The sequence below is a fragment of the Corvus cornix genome, chromosome 7, assembly GCF_000738735.6.
Source record: "Corvus cornix cornix isolate S_Up_H32 chromosome 7, ASM73873v5, whole genome shotgun sequence".
NCBI classification, from domain to species: domain Eukaryota; kingdom Metazoa; phylum Chordata; class Aves; order Passeriformes; family Corvidae; genus Corvus; species Corvus cornix.
Window position 1 is genome coordinate 26,626,006 of NC_046337.1, and position 16,752 is coordinate 26,642,757.

The following is a 16,752-nucleotide window of genomic DNA, read 5'->3' on the forward strand; positions in this document are numbered from 1 at the left end:
AAGGGAAGGAAGAATGTGTAAAACAGCTGTCAGAAGGTTCCACAGCAGTTGTGTATGAGATGTCCATGCTGCCCTGACACCGAGCCAGTATGAGTCAAGCATGAATCCAACTCCAATCCGTCTATGGTTTAAGCCTCTGTGATGGCACAAGAGATGGAGACACACAACACTGGGTGAAATCTCAAATCCCTTCGGACATCTGGCCTATCGGAGGCATTTGTTTTAGTTTGAAATCAATTGCTCTCTGGGGCTGTCTGTTATATGGGGAGCCTACACTGACTGGCAGAGAAGTAGCCACTGCTCAAGATGCCCTGTGCAAACTCATCAGTGAGCTGACAGACTCTCAGAGAAGTGCAGAGGAGCTGCCAGGGAGCTGTGAGTGAGAGCAGGACTGGCAGAGTCGGCAGGGTGCCAGGGCATCAGCCCCAAAGGCGCAGCAGGATCAGAGCCACGCAAGGAGCTTTGCAGCTGCGTAAAGGCAGTCCTGCCTAGTCTGGAGGACCACCAGTGGCATTCTCATCACTCAGGCTGAGAGTGTTGCCCAGGTTTCTGATGGGAGCCATATGCTCAGATCTGATTATTAGACTTTATTTGCCTTTCAAGGACCAGAATTTATTCCCTTGAATTCTAATTGCCCTGATTCTTTAGGCTTGCTGCACAGGAGCAAGCAATTCAGTTCTGGGAATCATGCATGGGTGGTAAATGTATGTGATTTTTGTCACTTGTGTGAGCAAAAAAAGCTGACGAAACACAAACATTAACATAAAGGGCGAAGAGAAGGATGGGAAAACAGTTAAAGAAATCCATGAGTCAAACAAGAGACTCAGATAGCTACATTTGTTCTGCTCATCATAAATATTTTCTCACACAAAGTACTTTACTACTAAAAGGAGCACAAAGGCTGAATCCTTATACTTTTATCTCGGATTCACTTCTGGAAATGCAGAAGTTCTAGCAAAATGTCAAAATGTTCATGTTTTAGATGAATTAAAACATATTTTAAATTACCTATTTTGATTTAAATCTGTATATGATAACAAAGTGCAGAGAAGATACTTTATTAAAACACACATTAAAATATTAAAACTCTGTGCAATGGGGCTAGAGCTCAAGTGTCAAAACACTATCACAAACAACCCTCCACCTCAGTATCCTGTGAAATGAGAAGGATGTCATGGTAAGACAAGACTTTTGCACCTCTGTTGGTGATTTGGAGTGAGAAGCATTTCCATTCACTGCCAGTGAAAGGACCAAATCAAGAACACTGAGTTTAGATTCCTTGCTTGTCTCAAAATCTTTAAGTGGAAGAAACATTTTGCTCACAATAGGAGTTGTAAAAGACCTGTTTAGTGCATGGAGATTATCATATCCTAGCAGAGTCTAAAAAAGAAAAATAATTTTCAAAAATTATGTCAGGCATACACTGCAGACAGGAACGGGTATGAGCCAAAGGCACAGCTGAAGTCCACAACAGCTGGGGCAAAAACGGGCGGCAGCCAAGGCTATGCTGTCCTGCAACCTTGTCTGCAGGCAGGGCAGAGGGGAAAAGTGCAGCAGAAGCAGAAAATGAGCTGTGGCCCAGGCCATAGTAAGTGTTGTCAATGAAACAATGTTTTAGCTGTTCAACCTGAGCTACCTTTTCCTCCTTTTTAAATATCAAAGGTTTATTTTAGAATAACTGTAATCAACAAAATCTAAGGCAAAGTACAGCTGTAATAGCTCCTTGCACCATCTCTTGCAATTTTGGGGGGAGTTAGATGAAACTCGGCATAAGTAAAATCAGTTCAACCTTTTTGAGAAAACAAGACTTGAGATGAACTGGACTAAATGGCGCACCAGTGCCATGCGATGCGGTGCACCTGGCAGCGGTGTCGTGCCAGGCCAGCTGCAAAAATGAACCCGATTTGGAGCTCCAAATCTTGTTATGTAGTGCCATCTTGAGGTCTTGGGAAATGAAAAACAGCTTTTCTGAGTACAGATAGTTTTTATCTGGTTGTAGTTGGAGCAGTCTGTTCTTCAGGGTGTGTGATTGAGTGCATTCAGCTGTGTTTGTGAACTGGAGAAGACAGGGGTGGACTCATGTGGCTGGAGCACCACTGGCTCTTTCCCTGCTCCCTGGTGGCACCAGCTCTTTGAAACACCTTTCCCAGAAACAGTTCACCTATCCAGCATTTAAAACCCCCAGCGAAGGACATTACGCTAGCACTGCAGATGACATTGAGGACTACAGCACAGGGCTGCTCCTCTTCTCTGACAAGGCAAAAACACATACCTGGTCCCCTGCCCTGGGGTGCCAACTTGTCTCTCCTGAGAGGCGGCAAAGCAGGGAGCTGGTGCCATGTGTGCAAACCCCCACCTTGCCTACAGCTCCTCTAAACATGGTGGTTTGATAGCTTATGTGCCTGGTGGCCACATCTCTGCCACCTCCAGCACCCGTGGGGCCAGTGGCTCAGGGCTGGGGTTTTCCATGGGGATATTGGGTCATGATGGAGCAGCAGTAACCCTGTGCCTGGTTTTGGGCTGCAAGGGCTGCCTACAGGGCCAGAAAGGGCAGGCAGCAGGACAGGAGTCGCAGGCTGGAGTAAAAACAAGGCAGCAGAGGAAAGTTTAGAGGAATAACCTGAAGGACCACATGGGGAGGGGACAGTAGGGACACCAGGAAGCCAGGGTGCATTGAGGGGCAGAATGGCCTGGCCACAGCATCTCACCTGCAATGCTATACCTGCAAAGGTTGGGTCTTGGGGTGACATTGGGGACTGAGGAAGGGGGTCTGGGCAGCGGCCCCAGCAGTGGGGCACACAGGGAGGGGATCCCCATGGAGGGACACAGCCCTGTGGAGCTGGGGGTAGCAGGTCCCCCACAGCACCAGTATGTTAGTGGGGACATACCTGGTCCTTTGATACCTGATCTCCCATAGCATACTCCTGGAAAAGCTGGCAGCCCATGATGTAGACAGGTGCACTCTTCACTGGGCTAAGAATTGGATGGGTGGGCCCAGAGAGTGGTGGTGAATCCAGTCACTAGTGGTGTCCCCCAAGTATAGCACAGAACCCAATTATCTTCAATATCTTTATTGATGATCTGGATGAGGGGTTGAGTCTACCATTAGCAAATTAGCAGACAACACCAAGTTGGGTGAGTGTTGATCTGCTGGAGGGCAGGAAAGCTCTGCAGAGGAATCTGGACAGGCTGGATCAATGGTGAGACCAGCGGCAAAAGGCTCAACAAGACCAAATGCCAGGTTCTGCACTTGGGTAACAACAACTCCATGCAGCTCTACACACTGAGGCAGAGTGGCTAGAAAGCAGCCCAGAGAAAAGTACCTGGGGGACTACTTGACAGCTGCTGAACATGAGCCAGCAGTGCCCCGGTGGCCAGGAAGGCCAATGGCACCCTGGCCTGTATCAGAAATAGTGTAGCCAGAAGGATCAGGGCAGTGATTGTCCCCCTGTACTTTGCACTGGTAAGGGCACTCCTTGAGTGCTGTCCAGTTCTGGGCCCTTCTATTTGGGAACGGCACTGAAGTGCTAGAGTGTGTCCAGAGAAGGGAAATGGAGCTGGTGAAGAGGCTGGAGAACAAATCCTGTGAGGAGAGGCTGAGGGACCTGGGGTTTAGCCTGGAGGAGGTTCAGGGGGGACCTTCTCACTCTCGAGAACCTGAAAGGAGGGGGTAGCCAGATGAGGGTCGGTTTCTTCTCCCAGGCAACCAGCAACAGGAGGACACAATCTTAAGCCGAGCCCGGGGAGGTTTAGGTTGGACATCAGGGAGTAGTTCTTCACAGAAAGTGATTAGATACTGGAATGGACTGCCCAGGGAGGTGGTGGAGTCACCGTCCCTGGAGGTGTTTAAGGAACTTAAGCATTTTGTGCTGTGACCTAGTTGACACGGTGGTATTCAGTCACAGATGAGACTCGATGATCTCAGAGGTCTTCTCCAACCTAATCGATTCTGTGGCTCCGTGGAGAAACGGGGGGGGGGGGGCGGGGGCGCGGGTGCCTGAGAGGAACCGCGCGCGCGCTCGGACACGCGCCTCCGGATCCTCCCAGCCGCTTCCGTGAGCGCTCGCGAGTTTCCGGCCGCCTCGGCCGCGCGCGCGCACGGCGGGGGCGGGGGTACCGGGGGGTGAGCGCGCGCCCCCCCCCTCCTCCCCGCAGCCCCGTTCGGTGCTTCCCGCGCGGGCCGCCCCAGGGCGGAAGCGCCGCTCGCGCCTTCCCGCCGCCCGCTCGGCTCTTTCCGCCTCCCCCTCCGGGGCGCTTCGTTCGTTTCCGCGGCCGCTCGGCTCTTTCCGCGGGGGCCGGCGGCGCGCTCGGCCGTTCCCGCCGCCTGCCGGGCGCTCGGCGCTTTCCGTGAGTGCTCGGCGGTTTCCGTGCGGGGCCGGGCGCGCTCGGCGCTTGCTCCCTGGCTGGCGCTCCTCAGTCGGCCGCTGCCTGCCTGTCGCCGGGCTGGGAGCGCCTGTGTGTGTGAGTGACGCGGCGGAGGTGTAGTTTGACGCGGTGTGTTACGTGGGGGAGAGAATAAAACTGCGGCGAGATCCCAGGCGCGAACGAAAGCAGTGACGGAGCAGCCTGGTAACCGGTAAGAGGAGGACGGCGCCCAGCAAACAGGGGCGGGGGGGAGGGAAGGAAATGGAGCCCGGCGGGGACCAGGGGAGCCGCCGGGCGGCAGGACGCGGGGGCCCGGCCGCGCAACGCCCGCGGGAGGGGCGCCCGCCTTAAAGATGGAGCCGAGCCCTGCAACATCCCCGCCGCCGCCGCGCCGCGAACAAAGGATAATGGCGGATGGGAGCCGGCCCGGCGGCGGCCGCCACGGCCGGGCGGCGGCGGCTCTGTCGGCAGCCAGCGGCGGCGCTCAGCGCGGCGGGGAAGGGGCACCGCGCCCCCCGGCCCCCGGAGGAGGCGGCGGAGGACGACGACGAGGGGGAGCGGCGGCGGCAGCGGGGGGCGGCCGCGCTCCCGCCCGCGCCCCCGCCCCGCCGTGTTCGCTCCGGCTCTCGCTCCCCCGCTGCCGCCCCCCGGCCCCGCCGGGCTCCGGGGACCCTCCCGCGGGGCGCCGCGGCCCCCCGCGCCCGCCGGAGTTCCGCTTCCCCGGCGCCCCGAGCGCGCTGTACGGATAAACAAACAGACTCCCGCCGTGATGGACACGAGTGCGTGGGGCGCTCCCCGGCTCTGTAACGAGAAGCTTTTAATAAAATCTGTGCTCGGAAGCCGGGGCAGCGCTTGGTCTGGTGGTTCGCTGTTACTCCGTCTCCGGGAGGCCGCGCCGGGCAGTGGTGCCGGTCACCCAACACCGCGCTCCGGGCGGGACCCGCGGGCAGAGCCCGAGCCCGGCGCGCAGGTCACGTAACAGGGATACGGTTCCCTCTTGCCGCGCTGCTTCTCCCCTGGTAGTATTTTTAACCCAAAGTGAACTTGAGCCAGGCTGCGGCTGGTAAATCTCGGTTTGGGATTTGCTTTTGCCAGTTTTCCACAGACTTGGGTGCTGCACAGCGAACAGGATTTGACCTCTATCCCAGCTTTAATAGCAAATGTCAGCTCAAATGCCTTTTTCCACCTTACACCAGCCTTGCCTTGCTGCAGCGGTGGGGCTTTTTTTCCTCTTTTCTTGCCTAGAATAGAAGACAGTGTTTTGACTTTGTTCTGCTTTCAAATCATGGATATCTGCAGTTTTATGTACAGTAATAAGTAAAAACAACGTGGCAGACTTAAGAAACTTTTTAAGCAAAGATTGTTACACCTCCTAAATGTATACAAGGATATAAAATTTTAAATGGTCATAATACTTTTCTTCATGAAACACTTTAAATTTTTGTTTCTTCCACTTAGATATTGGAATTCCTGCTCACAATCTGCTTCTGGAATAACACCTGTATTTTTTTTCCCTGGGGTTAGAAGCATGTTTCCTACTTCTTAAATAAAAGACCAGAGACTTCTTAGAAATACCATGTATCTCTGTTTAGTCCCATTCCTGACCACTCCTAAACACTATTTTAGAATACAGGAATTTTGAGACTCTACTTGCATCCTTTCTGTGTATCAACAAATGTGGATTTATACAGTAAAATACGCAGTCACCGAAATAGGTTTTATTCAAAATGGATATTTGTGATTCACATGTATACTTCCTTGTATGTGAATTTCTGTTTTCTGTCACTTCCACCACTTCTTTTGAAATGAAGGCCAAAGATGCTCTACATCACTTCACTGAATTAATACCAACATGAGAAGAGGGTTTCTAAAGTTTTAAATGATTAATAGACATATGAGGACTTCAGTAAGCAATGTAGCTATTGATAGTGATTAAAGAGAGTGTAATTGTTGGTGTATTTCATTCATTCTTGGTTTGATGGAATACGCACTACATTTTAAATACAAAAATGGGACAGAAAATCCTTGCTTGGTTTTTTTTTTTTTTTGTAGTTTTAGAAAAACATTCTATTTCATAATAGAGTGGAAGACTCTCAGATCCATATTTTCAAACACAGATCTCTGTGTTTCCTCACCAGCTTTGTCCGCTCACAGGTCAGAGAGAAAAGGGAACAGAGAGGTGGTTGTATATTTGGTAAGCATCACTTACAGATGACCTAAAATGAAATAGTTGCATGTAGCTAAGAAGAGTGTAATGATTTTTAATGCTTTCATTTAATTGAGAGAACACCAGTATTCAGATTAGTGCTCTCAGTATGGTGTTTGGATCTGCACTGAGCGATCTGCATCTAATTAATTTTTTTCTCGTAGGTTTGGTGATAGGTGTGTCTATTACTCTGGGTAAAAAAAGGAAAGAATCAGTCAAACAAACAAAAAAACCCAACACAAAAAACACCCCAAAGGTCTGAAAGGGGGAGAGGGGTTTGCTGATACAGAGAATTTAGAAACATCTCATTTAGACTGTCAAGTCATCAATCTGGCTGGTTTTTGGAAACCCGCACCAGCATATCTATTGCTATACAAAATCATCTGTAGATCGTACTCCGCAGAGTAGCTGGTCTGCTGCAGTAAGAAGCAGCCTCTTCTTGCCTAAGTGCAGCTACAGCTCTGTAGGTGCACATTTTGATAGGAGACAAGGCCCCAGCTCGGAATTTCTGTTGGCACTGCTTTGAAACAAATGAGATATTCACACTTCACCTCTATTTTTGGATCTCTGGAAGCAAGTGGAGATCGGTTACTCATGCCACACTTCTCAAGGCTTTTGTGCAGTGAGAAGGCCGTGTTAGCTTTCTGCCACTAATCTAACTAAACTTAGTTTCATGGGAGGTGACAGCAATCCTCATCTACAGAAACAACCCTACTCAGCTTGATTTGAGCTCTCTGGCACCCTACGTGCCTACAGCTGAAGTTTCATGACAAAGCAGTGACTTTTTTTTTCTCTGAATCAGAAATTGTGTTGCCTCATATGCAGTCTCTGAGGTCATATTTCATAGTGATTGTGAAAACCTGAGCAGCCTGCCATTAATGGTCTTACGTACATCTCCCAGCATGAAGGCATTGATACCTATTTTGTTCTTCAAAGCTTTTAGATCACTTGATTGTACTGCAATTAAAAAAAGGTGAGTGAGAACAAATACAGCACATTCCAACTTTCCATATTTTTAAAACAGCCTTGTGAGCTGTACAGGAGGTGAAAATGTGCCAGGCTCTAGTTGGTTTTTCAGGTAAAAAAACCACTCGAAAACAGCCAAGGATTCTCTGCTGCGCTTTTTGTCTGGCAGTGCTGAATTTATAGTATTATGTGTGAAGTGGAAAGAATAGAAAACTCAGTGTTGGAAGAGCCACATTAAGATGAGAGGATAAAGAATTTGGAGGAAGTGTGTTCCTGTTTGGCTGCATGTATATGGTTTACCCAACATATGTACATACACATAAGTTTGAAGCAGCACTGATACTTGTTACAGTGATTTTGAGTAGAGTGCAGAGAGGTACAGGATATTATCCTAAGATAATAAACATTCCTATTTTTCTCCTGAGAATATTGTGAGATTTGGTATTTTTAACAAATCAAGACCATTAGGTGAAAGATGGAAAAATAGTTCTGAAGATAGGAGGGTCCTGCCAGTTGCTGTTCTGGGTTTTGTAACTTTTCACTTGTTCTGTGACAGGAGACTAGACTGGCTACTCGAGACAAAGTTGCAGGAAGCCTTACAGTGAACTATTTTGAAGCTACCTTAGTGCAGGAAACAAATAAAAATCTCTATCCTCGATGCTTTCATGCTTTTTGGACTGGAGAGTTAAGCTGATGTGTAAAAATCTCTGATCTTCTAAGTGTTGTTCAGTGATAGCTTGTTTAGTCAATGAGGTTATCAGGAAAACTCCTTTTCCCAGCACATGGAAGAACTAAAGCTGGGTTGTATTTTTCTCTTCAGGCAGAAACGTTTTCAGATAGATTTCTAAACTTATAAAAGATCAGGAATTCTTGAAGCTGGCAGGAATTCTACTGGCTGATGAAGTGAAACCATAGTTCCTCATAGCATTTTTTGGTAGTAATACTGGCCGAAGCATCTTTCCTGTCTTTTCCATTGCACTTGCGCAAATGCGTGGGCTACTGCATGGGGAACTGATCCAGCTGGTTGAGAGGTGTGGAGCCTGGTTCTTTTTCACCTGGATCATTCCCTCCCCTCGCTGGTGCATGGCTGCACAGTGGCTGTACCAGCATAATCAGGGGAAGGGATGGGGCTGGAATGAGCCGGGAGATAAGGGCAGCTCAAGCAGCTGTGAGGCTAAATGAGAAAATGCAGCCTACGTAAAAATTTTTAAATTATTGCTGTGTTTATAACTAAGCTGGATGACACAGATCCTGCTGGGGTTCTTCTTGCCACAGAGCTGGATCATTGAGCTAAGTCTAAGTTCTTACATGTGCTAACCATGAGCAAATGAACATGAACAGCAGCTGTTCCCAAACTTCAGTTTCATGTATTCATTTTGATTGTTGTGCTACTTATTTACTTGGCTTAAGTACGTTTTGTGTGTTTTTTTAGCAAGTTCTCTGTGCACTTCCTTTACTTCATTTTTTTTATATTCTTCACATTTTAAGTTTGCCAGTTGCTGTTCTCTGCAGCTCTTTGCTGCAATATTTTAATCATGTCTTCAGAAACTCTACAACCTCCTGTGACATTTTGGATCCAGTATTACATGCGCTTTTCTTATAGGTGCTACCCTAAATCTCTCATTCTCTATGCTGTTCCAGTATCAATTGGATTTTACTTTCCCTTGCACCTTACCTGGGACTTGAATGTCAAATCTCTTCTCATCTGTAAAATTTCTCTCATCATGTTTTATACCCCAATGAATAATGGATGGGAAGCATTTTCTTGCCTTTTTTTTCTGATGACACATCATCTAGCTGTGTGTAGCTGGCCTGGCCTCAAAATCCAGTGGTGCCTGTCCATTCCTCCAAGTAGCATACAATATGAGCAGGATTTGTAAATTTACACCTTTTTAGATTGTAGTGAGCTTTCTTTCTCTTGGGAAAAAAAAAGTCTAGGGTATTACTGTAGATGTAGGACCCCTGCCCTCTTATCCAATTTTCCTTTTGTGCTGATAGGAAAATTCTGTGAGATAAAAAGGGAGGGAAGATGTGTAAAAAGGGTACTGTGTACTAATGCCACAATATAACCAACAGCATACCAACAAAAGTAATGTTGCTGTGGTTTTGTCTGAGCTGATAAAATTGTATGTGTCTCTCAAGAGACAGACATGTTGCTCTCTCCGCTCCTGCTCCTGGTTGTGTGGTGTTGGACCATCCCTTTACATTGGCTGTAGTGTTGATTGTATATAAATTGTAATAAGCCAGTTCAGATCACTAACTCAGGAGAGAACTGTGCTTTTTAGTAGATTAATTTTCCCCTGCATGAGTGAGCCGAATTGGTTGGTGATTGAGATGCTGTTAGCACAAACACCGGTGCAAATTTGCAGAGCATCTGTGGAAAGGAAGGAGGGGGACACAGCTTTCTCCCTTCAGCAGCAGAGAGCTGCATCAGCAGACCCACCTTGGGGAATGGCAGCATATCCATGACTTGGAGCGACAGAAGGAAGGGTCAGACTCTGTTCATGGTGATCAGAGCCACATGAGTTTGTCTTTGCAGCTAGGAAAGCTACAGCACAGTAGGTCAAAGCAAAAAGACAAACCCCAAATGAGGAAGGTTTCCTTGTTTTAAAAGTCCAGTGATACCTGTGTGATTGAACTGACTGCTCCTTATCAGAGGCAGATGTCAGTCTTCTCTCAAGAGCTTAGATCAGTGTTCCTTTTAGGTCTTTTTCATTACGAGGAGCCCAGTCAGCTGAGGAGAACAACATACCTTAAATGAAGCCCAAGTTGAAATATGAAGCTCCAGAAGGGGTCCAGGTCCAACACTTGGGTGTGCATCCTGTCACTTGGCCCAAAGCACCTGGGCAGTGAGCTCGCTGTAGTGTCACTGTTGCTACAAACAGATAAATGCCTTGGCCTGTCTTCCAGATTGTAAAATAATTAATCGTGGCTGGAACTACTGGCATGGAAGTTGTAGTGTAAAGTTAATGTGGCTTGTGTAACCACTGCACATTACCCTGGGTTGGGGAGAGGAAGAAGTATGTTACCTGCTGCAAATAGCTGCTTTGTCAGCAACATGACTGTTTGAAAAATGCATCTCTGCCCAGTCCTCAGAAAGATAATGTTGATTATATAAAAAGTACTCATCCTGTTTCCAGCCTCCCACTCTTAAGCAGAGTCATCACAACAATAATCAAATTACAGAATATAGGTGGTTTTTTTTCAGCATCTTTGTTGGCTTCTCACAGTCTTGTGACACCTATACCCATGATTTGATCTACTTTGCTTTCATTGACAGGCCTGGCTGCAGCAGGGTAGACTCTGCTCCACCTTCCCTGTTCCTTCTCCTGTGCCAGTAGCACCAGTACTGCTGCCTGTGAACTGATCAGATAACTGGTCCAGGCTAGAAATTTATTGTGTTTCCTTGTCTGTAGTGCAAATTGGTTGTCCAGCCACATTTACTGCACAGCTTCACAGGCAAGTGTAAGGGTGTAAATAAGGAAGAATTTAGAGGAAACCAGAGCCTTAGCTGGCAGTGCTGCTAGCAGAAATACTTGCAAGACTGTAGTTGCAGAAAGCAAAACAGAGACTTTCTTTTGTGTGCAACGCATTGATGTAAAACACGGATTCTGTTTCTTTGTCTTGCCCTTTCTGGTTCCTCAGTGGCTCCCGTTGCTTACTCCGGGTCACTGCAGACCTTCAGCATTACCAGCAAATCACACCCCTGTTACATGCAGGCAGTCATGTTGCCCACAGGTAACGCAGGTCTTGAACTCCAGTTAGGTATTTGAGAAACATTATTCTCTGTTTGGAGGCAATGCTTTTGCAGAGTAGATCTGGCTGGCAGGCATGTGAGTGATCTTTCTCCTTTAAAAGGCTCTCCTGCACTGCCCAGGCAAATTTAAAAAATATACGAAAAATCAACCAGAATCCACTTGGTTTATAATGTTAGTCAGAATTGTTCTACTACAAAGTTTGATCACTGTTGCCTTTCAGTTGGTTTTTAGAGAGAGGCTGGGTCACAGATTTAATTTTGGTGCATTAAGCAACATAGTCTGATAATGCTTCAAGACTAGTGCTAATTGACCAAGCAGTGATGTTTTCAATAAAACTAGTAAAGCCAGAGCAATTTCAGGATTTAAAAGTATTTCCAAGTGTGAGCTGTGGTTTAAGACCTAGATCTTTTGGTTTTAATGTTGCGATCAATTTCGTGAATAGGATCCATTCAGCAATTGGACAAGGGCAAGGTTTGTAAGGAAGTGCTGTTTTACTTGGGCATACTCTACTCTAGCACTTCAACCTCAGAAAGAATTTTAAGGTTTTCACTTCCTGGAGAGCAGTGAAACAAAAAATACTCTATACTGCCTGTTAAAAATGAAACAAAGCTATTAAATCATTTTTTAAAAGTGTGTTGCTTTTACAGATACAGGTTATTTTCAATTATTTTCAGACATTTGACTTGATATTGGTAATTGTCAGCTTTGTATGAATAACTCAGTCTTACTTTCAGGTGACCATTTCTAAATCTTAATAAAGCAGTGAAAGCATTGGTCTGAAACATCCATTTTGTTGTGTTTTCTTTCTGAACTCATTAGAAGTGTTCTGCTTTTTTTAAACAAGACTTTCCAATATTTACCAAGTTACATAACTTCATGCTTTTATACTATGGGTTGAACTCTAGAAATACCACATACGTTCCAGGCATTAAACAGAATGAGTACTGTTTGTTTTAATAGTTACGTCTGTCAAGCTTGCAGCATAGATACCTGAAGTGACATTTTTTATGAATTAATGCTTTAGCCACTGACATTCAGAAGTGGGTTAGAAACATAAGTCATGGAGCTGTCCCTTGTCACCAGCAGACAAAATCACAGCAGGCACAAATTCTACCTAAAATCATGTCAAGTTTAACTCTGCAGCTTATAAATACCTGAAACTCTGTGCTTGCCCTGAGTTCCCTAACTGATTTGATAGTTCTCTGCAACAGAAGAATAATATGAAAATAAGTGTGGTATATGTCACTTTGGGATTCCAGTATCTGACTCTACAGTGTACAGTATTTTGCTGAGGTGACCTACATTATTTAAACCTCAGGCTTTATTATTATTAATTATTATTACATAAAACAAATGGATGATGAAATTCAGGTATCTAATTTAACATTTGAGACCATACAAAGAACTTTAAATACTGATGGTTGATCTCCTTCATTATAGAGTGGAAAAGGAAACATTTACTTTATTCATGGGAAAGTCCCCTGAATATCAGACTTCCCAGAAGATTTGAGTTTCAGAATATAAATTTACATTCATATTACTTTAGAATGTCATATTTAATCAATGTAATCTCGAAGAGCCTTCAGTCCAGTCTTACAGTACTCTATTCTGCTAAATTAGATGTGTCTATTAATATTTTCACACTGTAAAATTAACAGAGACTCTGGAAACATTTCTTTGGAATAAAAAGATTTCAGGTAATAATAAACATGTTTATGTGGTTCTCTGGCTTTATCACATTATTCCATTAAAGCATACCTGATATGTAATTTAAATTAATACAATTAAGGAAACACCTATATGGAGGTGATTCCTTTTTCTGTTACAGGTCTGAGATTACTCTATGTTGTATTCTTGGCCCTTGGGCTTGGAGCACTCAGGTTAACCAGTGGTGTAGGCCTGTGTAATGCTCTGGTTTTTATTTGTATCTTTTTAGAAGTTGTTCCTCATCTGCTCAGAGCACCACAAGAGAGCTGGGTGATCTGTATAGTTTCAAAGTAGCTTTAGTTTTGTTCACATAAGCATTTGTCACACACCCAGTGACTGAGACTGTGGATTTCCCTAGCACATCTACAGAGTGAAGCCTGTGCAGGAGGCAGTCACATTAAATACCCTTGTCCTAACAACATCTTAGTTCTTCTTCACTTTAGGAGAGTGACTCTGCTGAGCAGTCAGTCATCGTTCCTGTAGTTGTTTGCTGAGAACAAGTTTCAGTTGTTCCCTCACCTCAGAGATAACCCTTTATTTAATAAGAACTCGTAGAGGCTCTTCCTACAGAGTTACAGGCTGCCCCAGGCTTGGAATTGCAACACTTCTTCCAGCTGATGCCTCAGACCTGGAATATTTAAAGGTTGCTTGGCAAGCGGACAGAGATCCTTACAACATGTCAAAAGGTTGTCAAAATATGTCATACAGCATTTAGGTGGTTCTTATTCTGCCAAAATGAATGGTGAGGCAGTAAAAGACCATAAAACATAGAAATGCATATGGAGGAGAACAAATACAATATTCATCTGAATGACTCCGGCAGGGCCGGTGGAAATCTCAAGTGCTGATAGCTCTGCCCAGTGGAGAAAAAGATCACATGCACCTTCTTCTAGATGGATCTTAGCCTTGCTAACTTGGTGTCATTTTCTGCTCTGGGTACTCCTTTAATTACTGTAGTGACACAGTCCTCTTTTCTCCCTGTCAGTGGGAAAGAAGAAGGTCTCTGACTGCTTGCAGAATTACTCTCCTTTCTGTCACTCTGGGCTGCCTTAGCTGTTCTGCTGGAACACCTTCACACTTCAAACAGTGTTTGCTGTGAAAGGAAGTGGCTCAAAATGTTCTGCTGGTTGACCAGCACAGCAGGGTAAATTATTTATTTGGCATGTCTACATGTCTGGGTGGTAGGAGAGAACTGTTTCTAGATTGCTCACTGTGCCAGCCAGGTACAACCTGCCTCCTTATCAGGGGTCATGGAGCTGCTTCAGTGTGGTGCTGAGCCCAGGCTAACAGCCTGTGCTGAGAGTCAGGGTGTAGCAGCTCGGGCACAGGGCCTCCTTAGCAGAAAAGGTGTTAGTTTACTGTACCCATCTCTGTATTCCAGTTACCTGGGGTCAGGCTGCATTAATAGGCTTTTAGATGGGTGCTGTTTCCATCCAGCAAGCTTCCACCCAGGGCTGAGCAGAACCCCCTCACTTGTCATAGTATAGATGTAATCATGTCATCCTTTTTAAATAAAAACTGCCATCACACTGGTGTGCAGTCACAGTTCAGCACTGGAGTTAGAAGGGCAAATATGAGAAGTGGCTGGCTTCAGGTAGCTGCCCTCAATTGGGCTGAGGTCAGCTTCAGATGCCATGGAGTCATGGATTCCTCACTTCTCCCCCCACAGCAGTTTCAGTCAAAGGTAAAATGAGAATTTGATTAGGGCCAGAAATTAAAGCTCATCATGAGTGGCTGTGCTGATTATTGCGCACTTGGTAGGCCTGTACCAATTGCAAAGAGCCTGTTCCTGGAGTTGTGGTGTATTCAGCAGGAGCATTAGCTCCCCAACAGCATGATAAAAAATCATTTGGTGCCTATATTTTATGTTGTGTTAAAGATGTCTGCTGACAAATGATACCGTTCAGATACACTGTTGTAGTGGGTTTTGTTAAGTAACCAGCAGCTACACGTGATGAGATGAGCCACAGTACTTTCAGCAGACACGGGGAGAAAAGAGGCATGTATTTTGGCAATTTCATGTGGTTTCATTTTTGCGAAATGAAAGCTTTTACAGTTGTTAGGAATTGCAAGAAATCTGCCTAGATTGAAAATTAGGTGATTTTTATGTCCTAAAAATAATGTCAGAGAACAGATGGTAAGCTGCAGTAAAGTGCAGTCAGTTCGTAAGTAATTGAAATGCGTAAATATGATACTGGCAACGAATGTGTTAAGAATGACAAAATGGGCAGAATTCTCAGAAGTCTGTGTGAATAGATTGAATATGTTGGCCAGGACATTCTTAAAAATGTCTTGCTTCTCTAAAATTCAATTTGACAGATATCCTTTGGTGGGTTTTGGATTTTTTTACTGTGCATATAAAGGTGTTTATAAATAGTTATCATAATTCTGTTCTGCATGTTGAGGATCACAGACTTAAAGCATGTGAATTAGTCTTTTAATACCCTAAGTGCCTTCAATATGAGCATAGAGCATTTATAAATAGAACATATTTATGGATTACATTTTCAATAATAATAATAATAGTTACCTAATGACTTTATAACCTTCCTGCGATTTGTTTTGACATTTTGTTTTGTCGAAGCAAAGTCTCCGAGTATTTTGGAGACATTTCTGAATAGGGAGGGGATGAGACAGTGGAGAGTCATGTTTGCTTTTCACTGTTAATGCCTTAGGAAATGCTTGCTTTGGTGTCTCTCCTTGGGCACTTCTACTGGGCTCTGCTTATGTATTCACGTAAGACCTATCCCAACTATTAGATAAGGTTAGTAAAAAGGGGCAGGGGGGTTATATATATGTATATTTATAATCTATATTGAACAAAAAAAGGCAGTATAGGTTAAACTTGAATTAAATTATGTGTGTGCACCAAATGCTTGCTGGATGCTTTTGTATTTATTAGTGTAATTTGTGATATAGGAAACTAATTGCAGCTAATAGCTGTCAGAGTCTTTTTTCCTTCTTAAAAGCTTGAAGGCAGAAACACTAGATGCTAGAACAATGCCAAGAGTATGGAGTCAAATAAGGAAGATAAAGCAATGAAGAGTGTTTAAGCAACTTTCACTCATACACCTTACCTGTGCCTACTGATTCACCATCTGCCTGGTAAATGCCAGCTTGCTTGAACTGTGCTAACAGAGAACAAAATCTAGAGGAGATTGCTGGTTTGGGTGCTCACCACTGTAGTTGTGAGATTACAGTTTTGGTCTTCTGCCCTTGTTTTAAAATCTGCCACTGCTTTTTCTTTAGTGAAAGGGAGGTTGAGCATGCAACACAAGTAATTTCCAATACTTTCATCACTCATCTATCTAAATCTGGTAAGTATGAGAAATTTTCACTGACTTTAGAAGTGTAATAGAAGTTTTGTTGAAAAAGTCATGAGCCAGAAAAGTCTGTTAATTTTAGTTAAGAGTCCTGGTTGCATTTCTTCTGTGTTCTGTGTGAAAATACTATCTTGTTAACATCTCTTGCAGTGGCTTTTACAGCCTGTATTCAGTCAGCAGAGAGTTTTTAGATACTGCTCTGAGTGTCATATTGATGGAGACGGAGGGTGGGACTACAGATATTACATTCTGTTGATGGAATGATTCTAATTTGTGCGAGATATTTTTACAGTGAGATTAAATTTTTCTTGTATGTTCAAGATGAATACTTTAACTTCAGTGACAAGAAGAATTTTTCCAGCTTTTTATTCTTCAGTTTGCCTGGCAGATTGCTTTATTGCAGATTATTTGCAGAACACAATCTGAA

The 16,752-nt window shown here is 44.8% G+C and overlaps 1 protein-coding gene across 2 annotated transcripts in view; it reads left to right on the forward strand.

Moving 5' to 3' along the window:
- The first annotated feature begins 4,146 nt into the window (after window positions 1-4,146).
- Window positions 4,147-16,752, forward strand: part of CREB1 (cAMP responsive element binding protein 1) — a 40,103-nt gene continuing 27,497 nt past the window's right edge. The window contains exon 1 of one of the 2 annotated variants that reach the window (XM_039554620.1): window positions 4,147-4,576. The gene's annotated coding sequence lies outside the window, so the exon portion shown is untranslated. The remainder of the gene's footprint in view (window positions 4,577-16,752) is intronic. The other variant, XM_039554619.1, reaches the window with a different exon arrangement.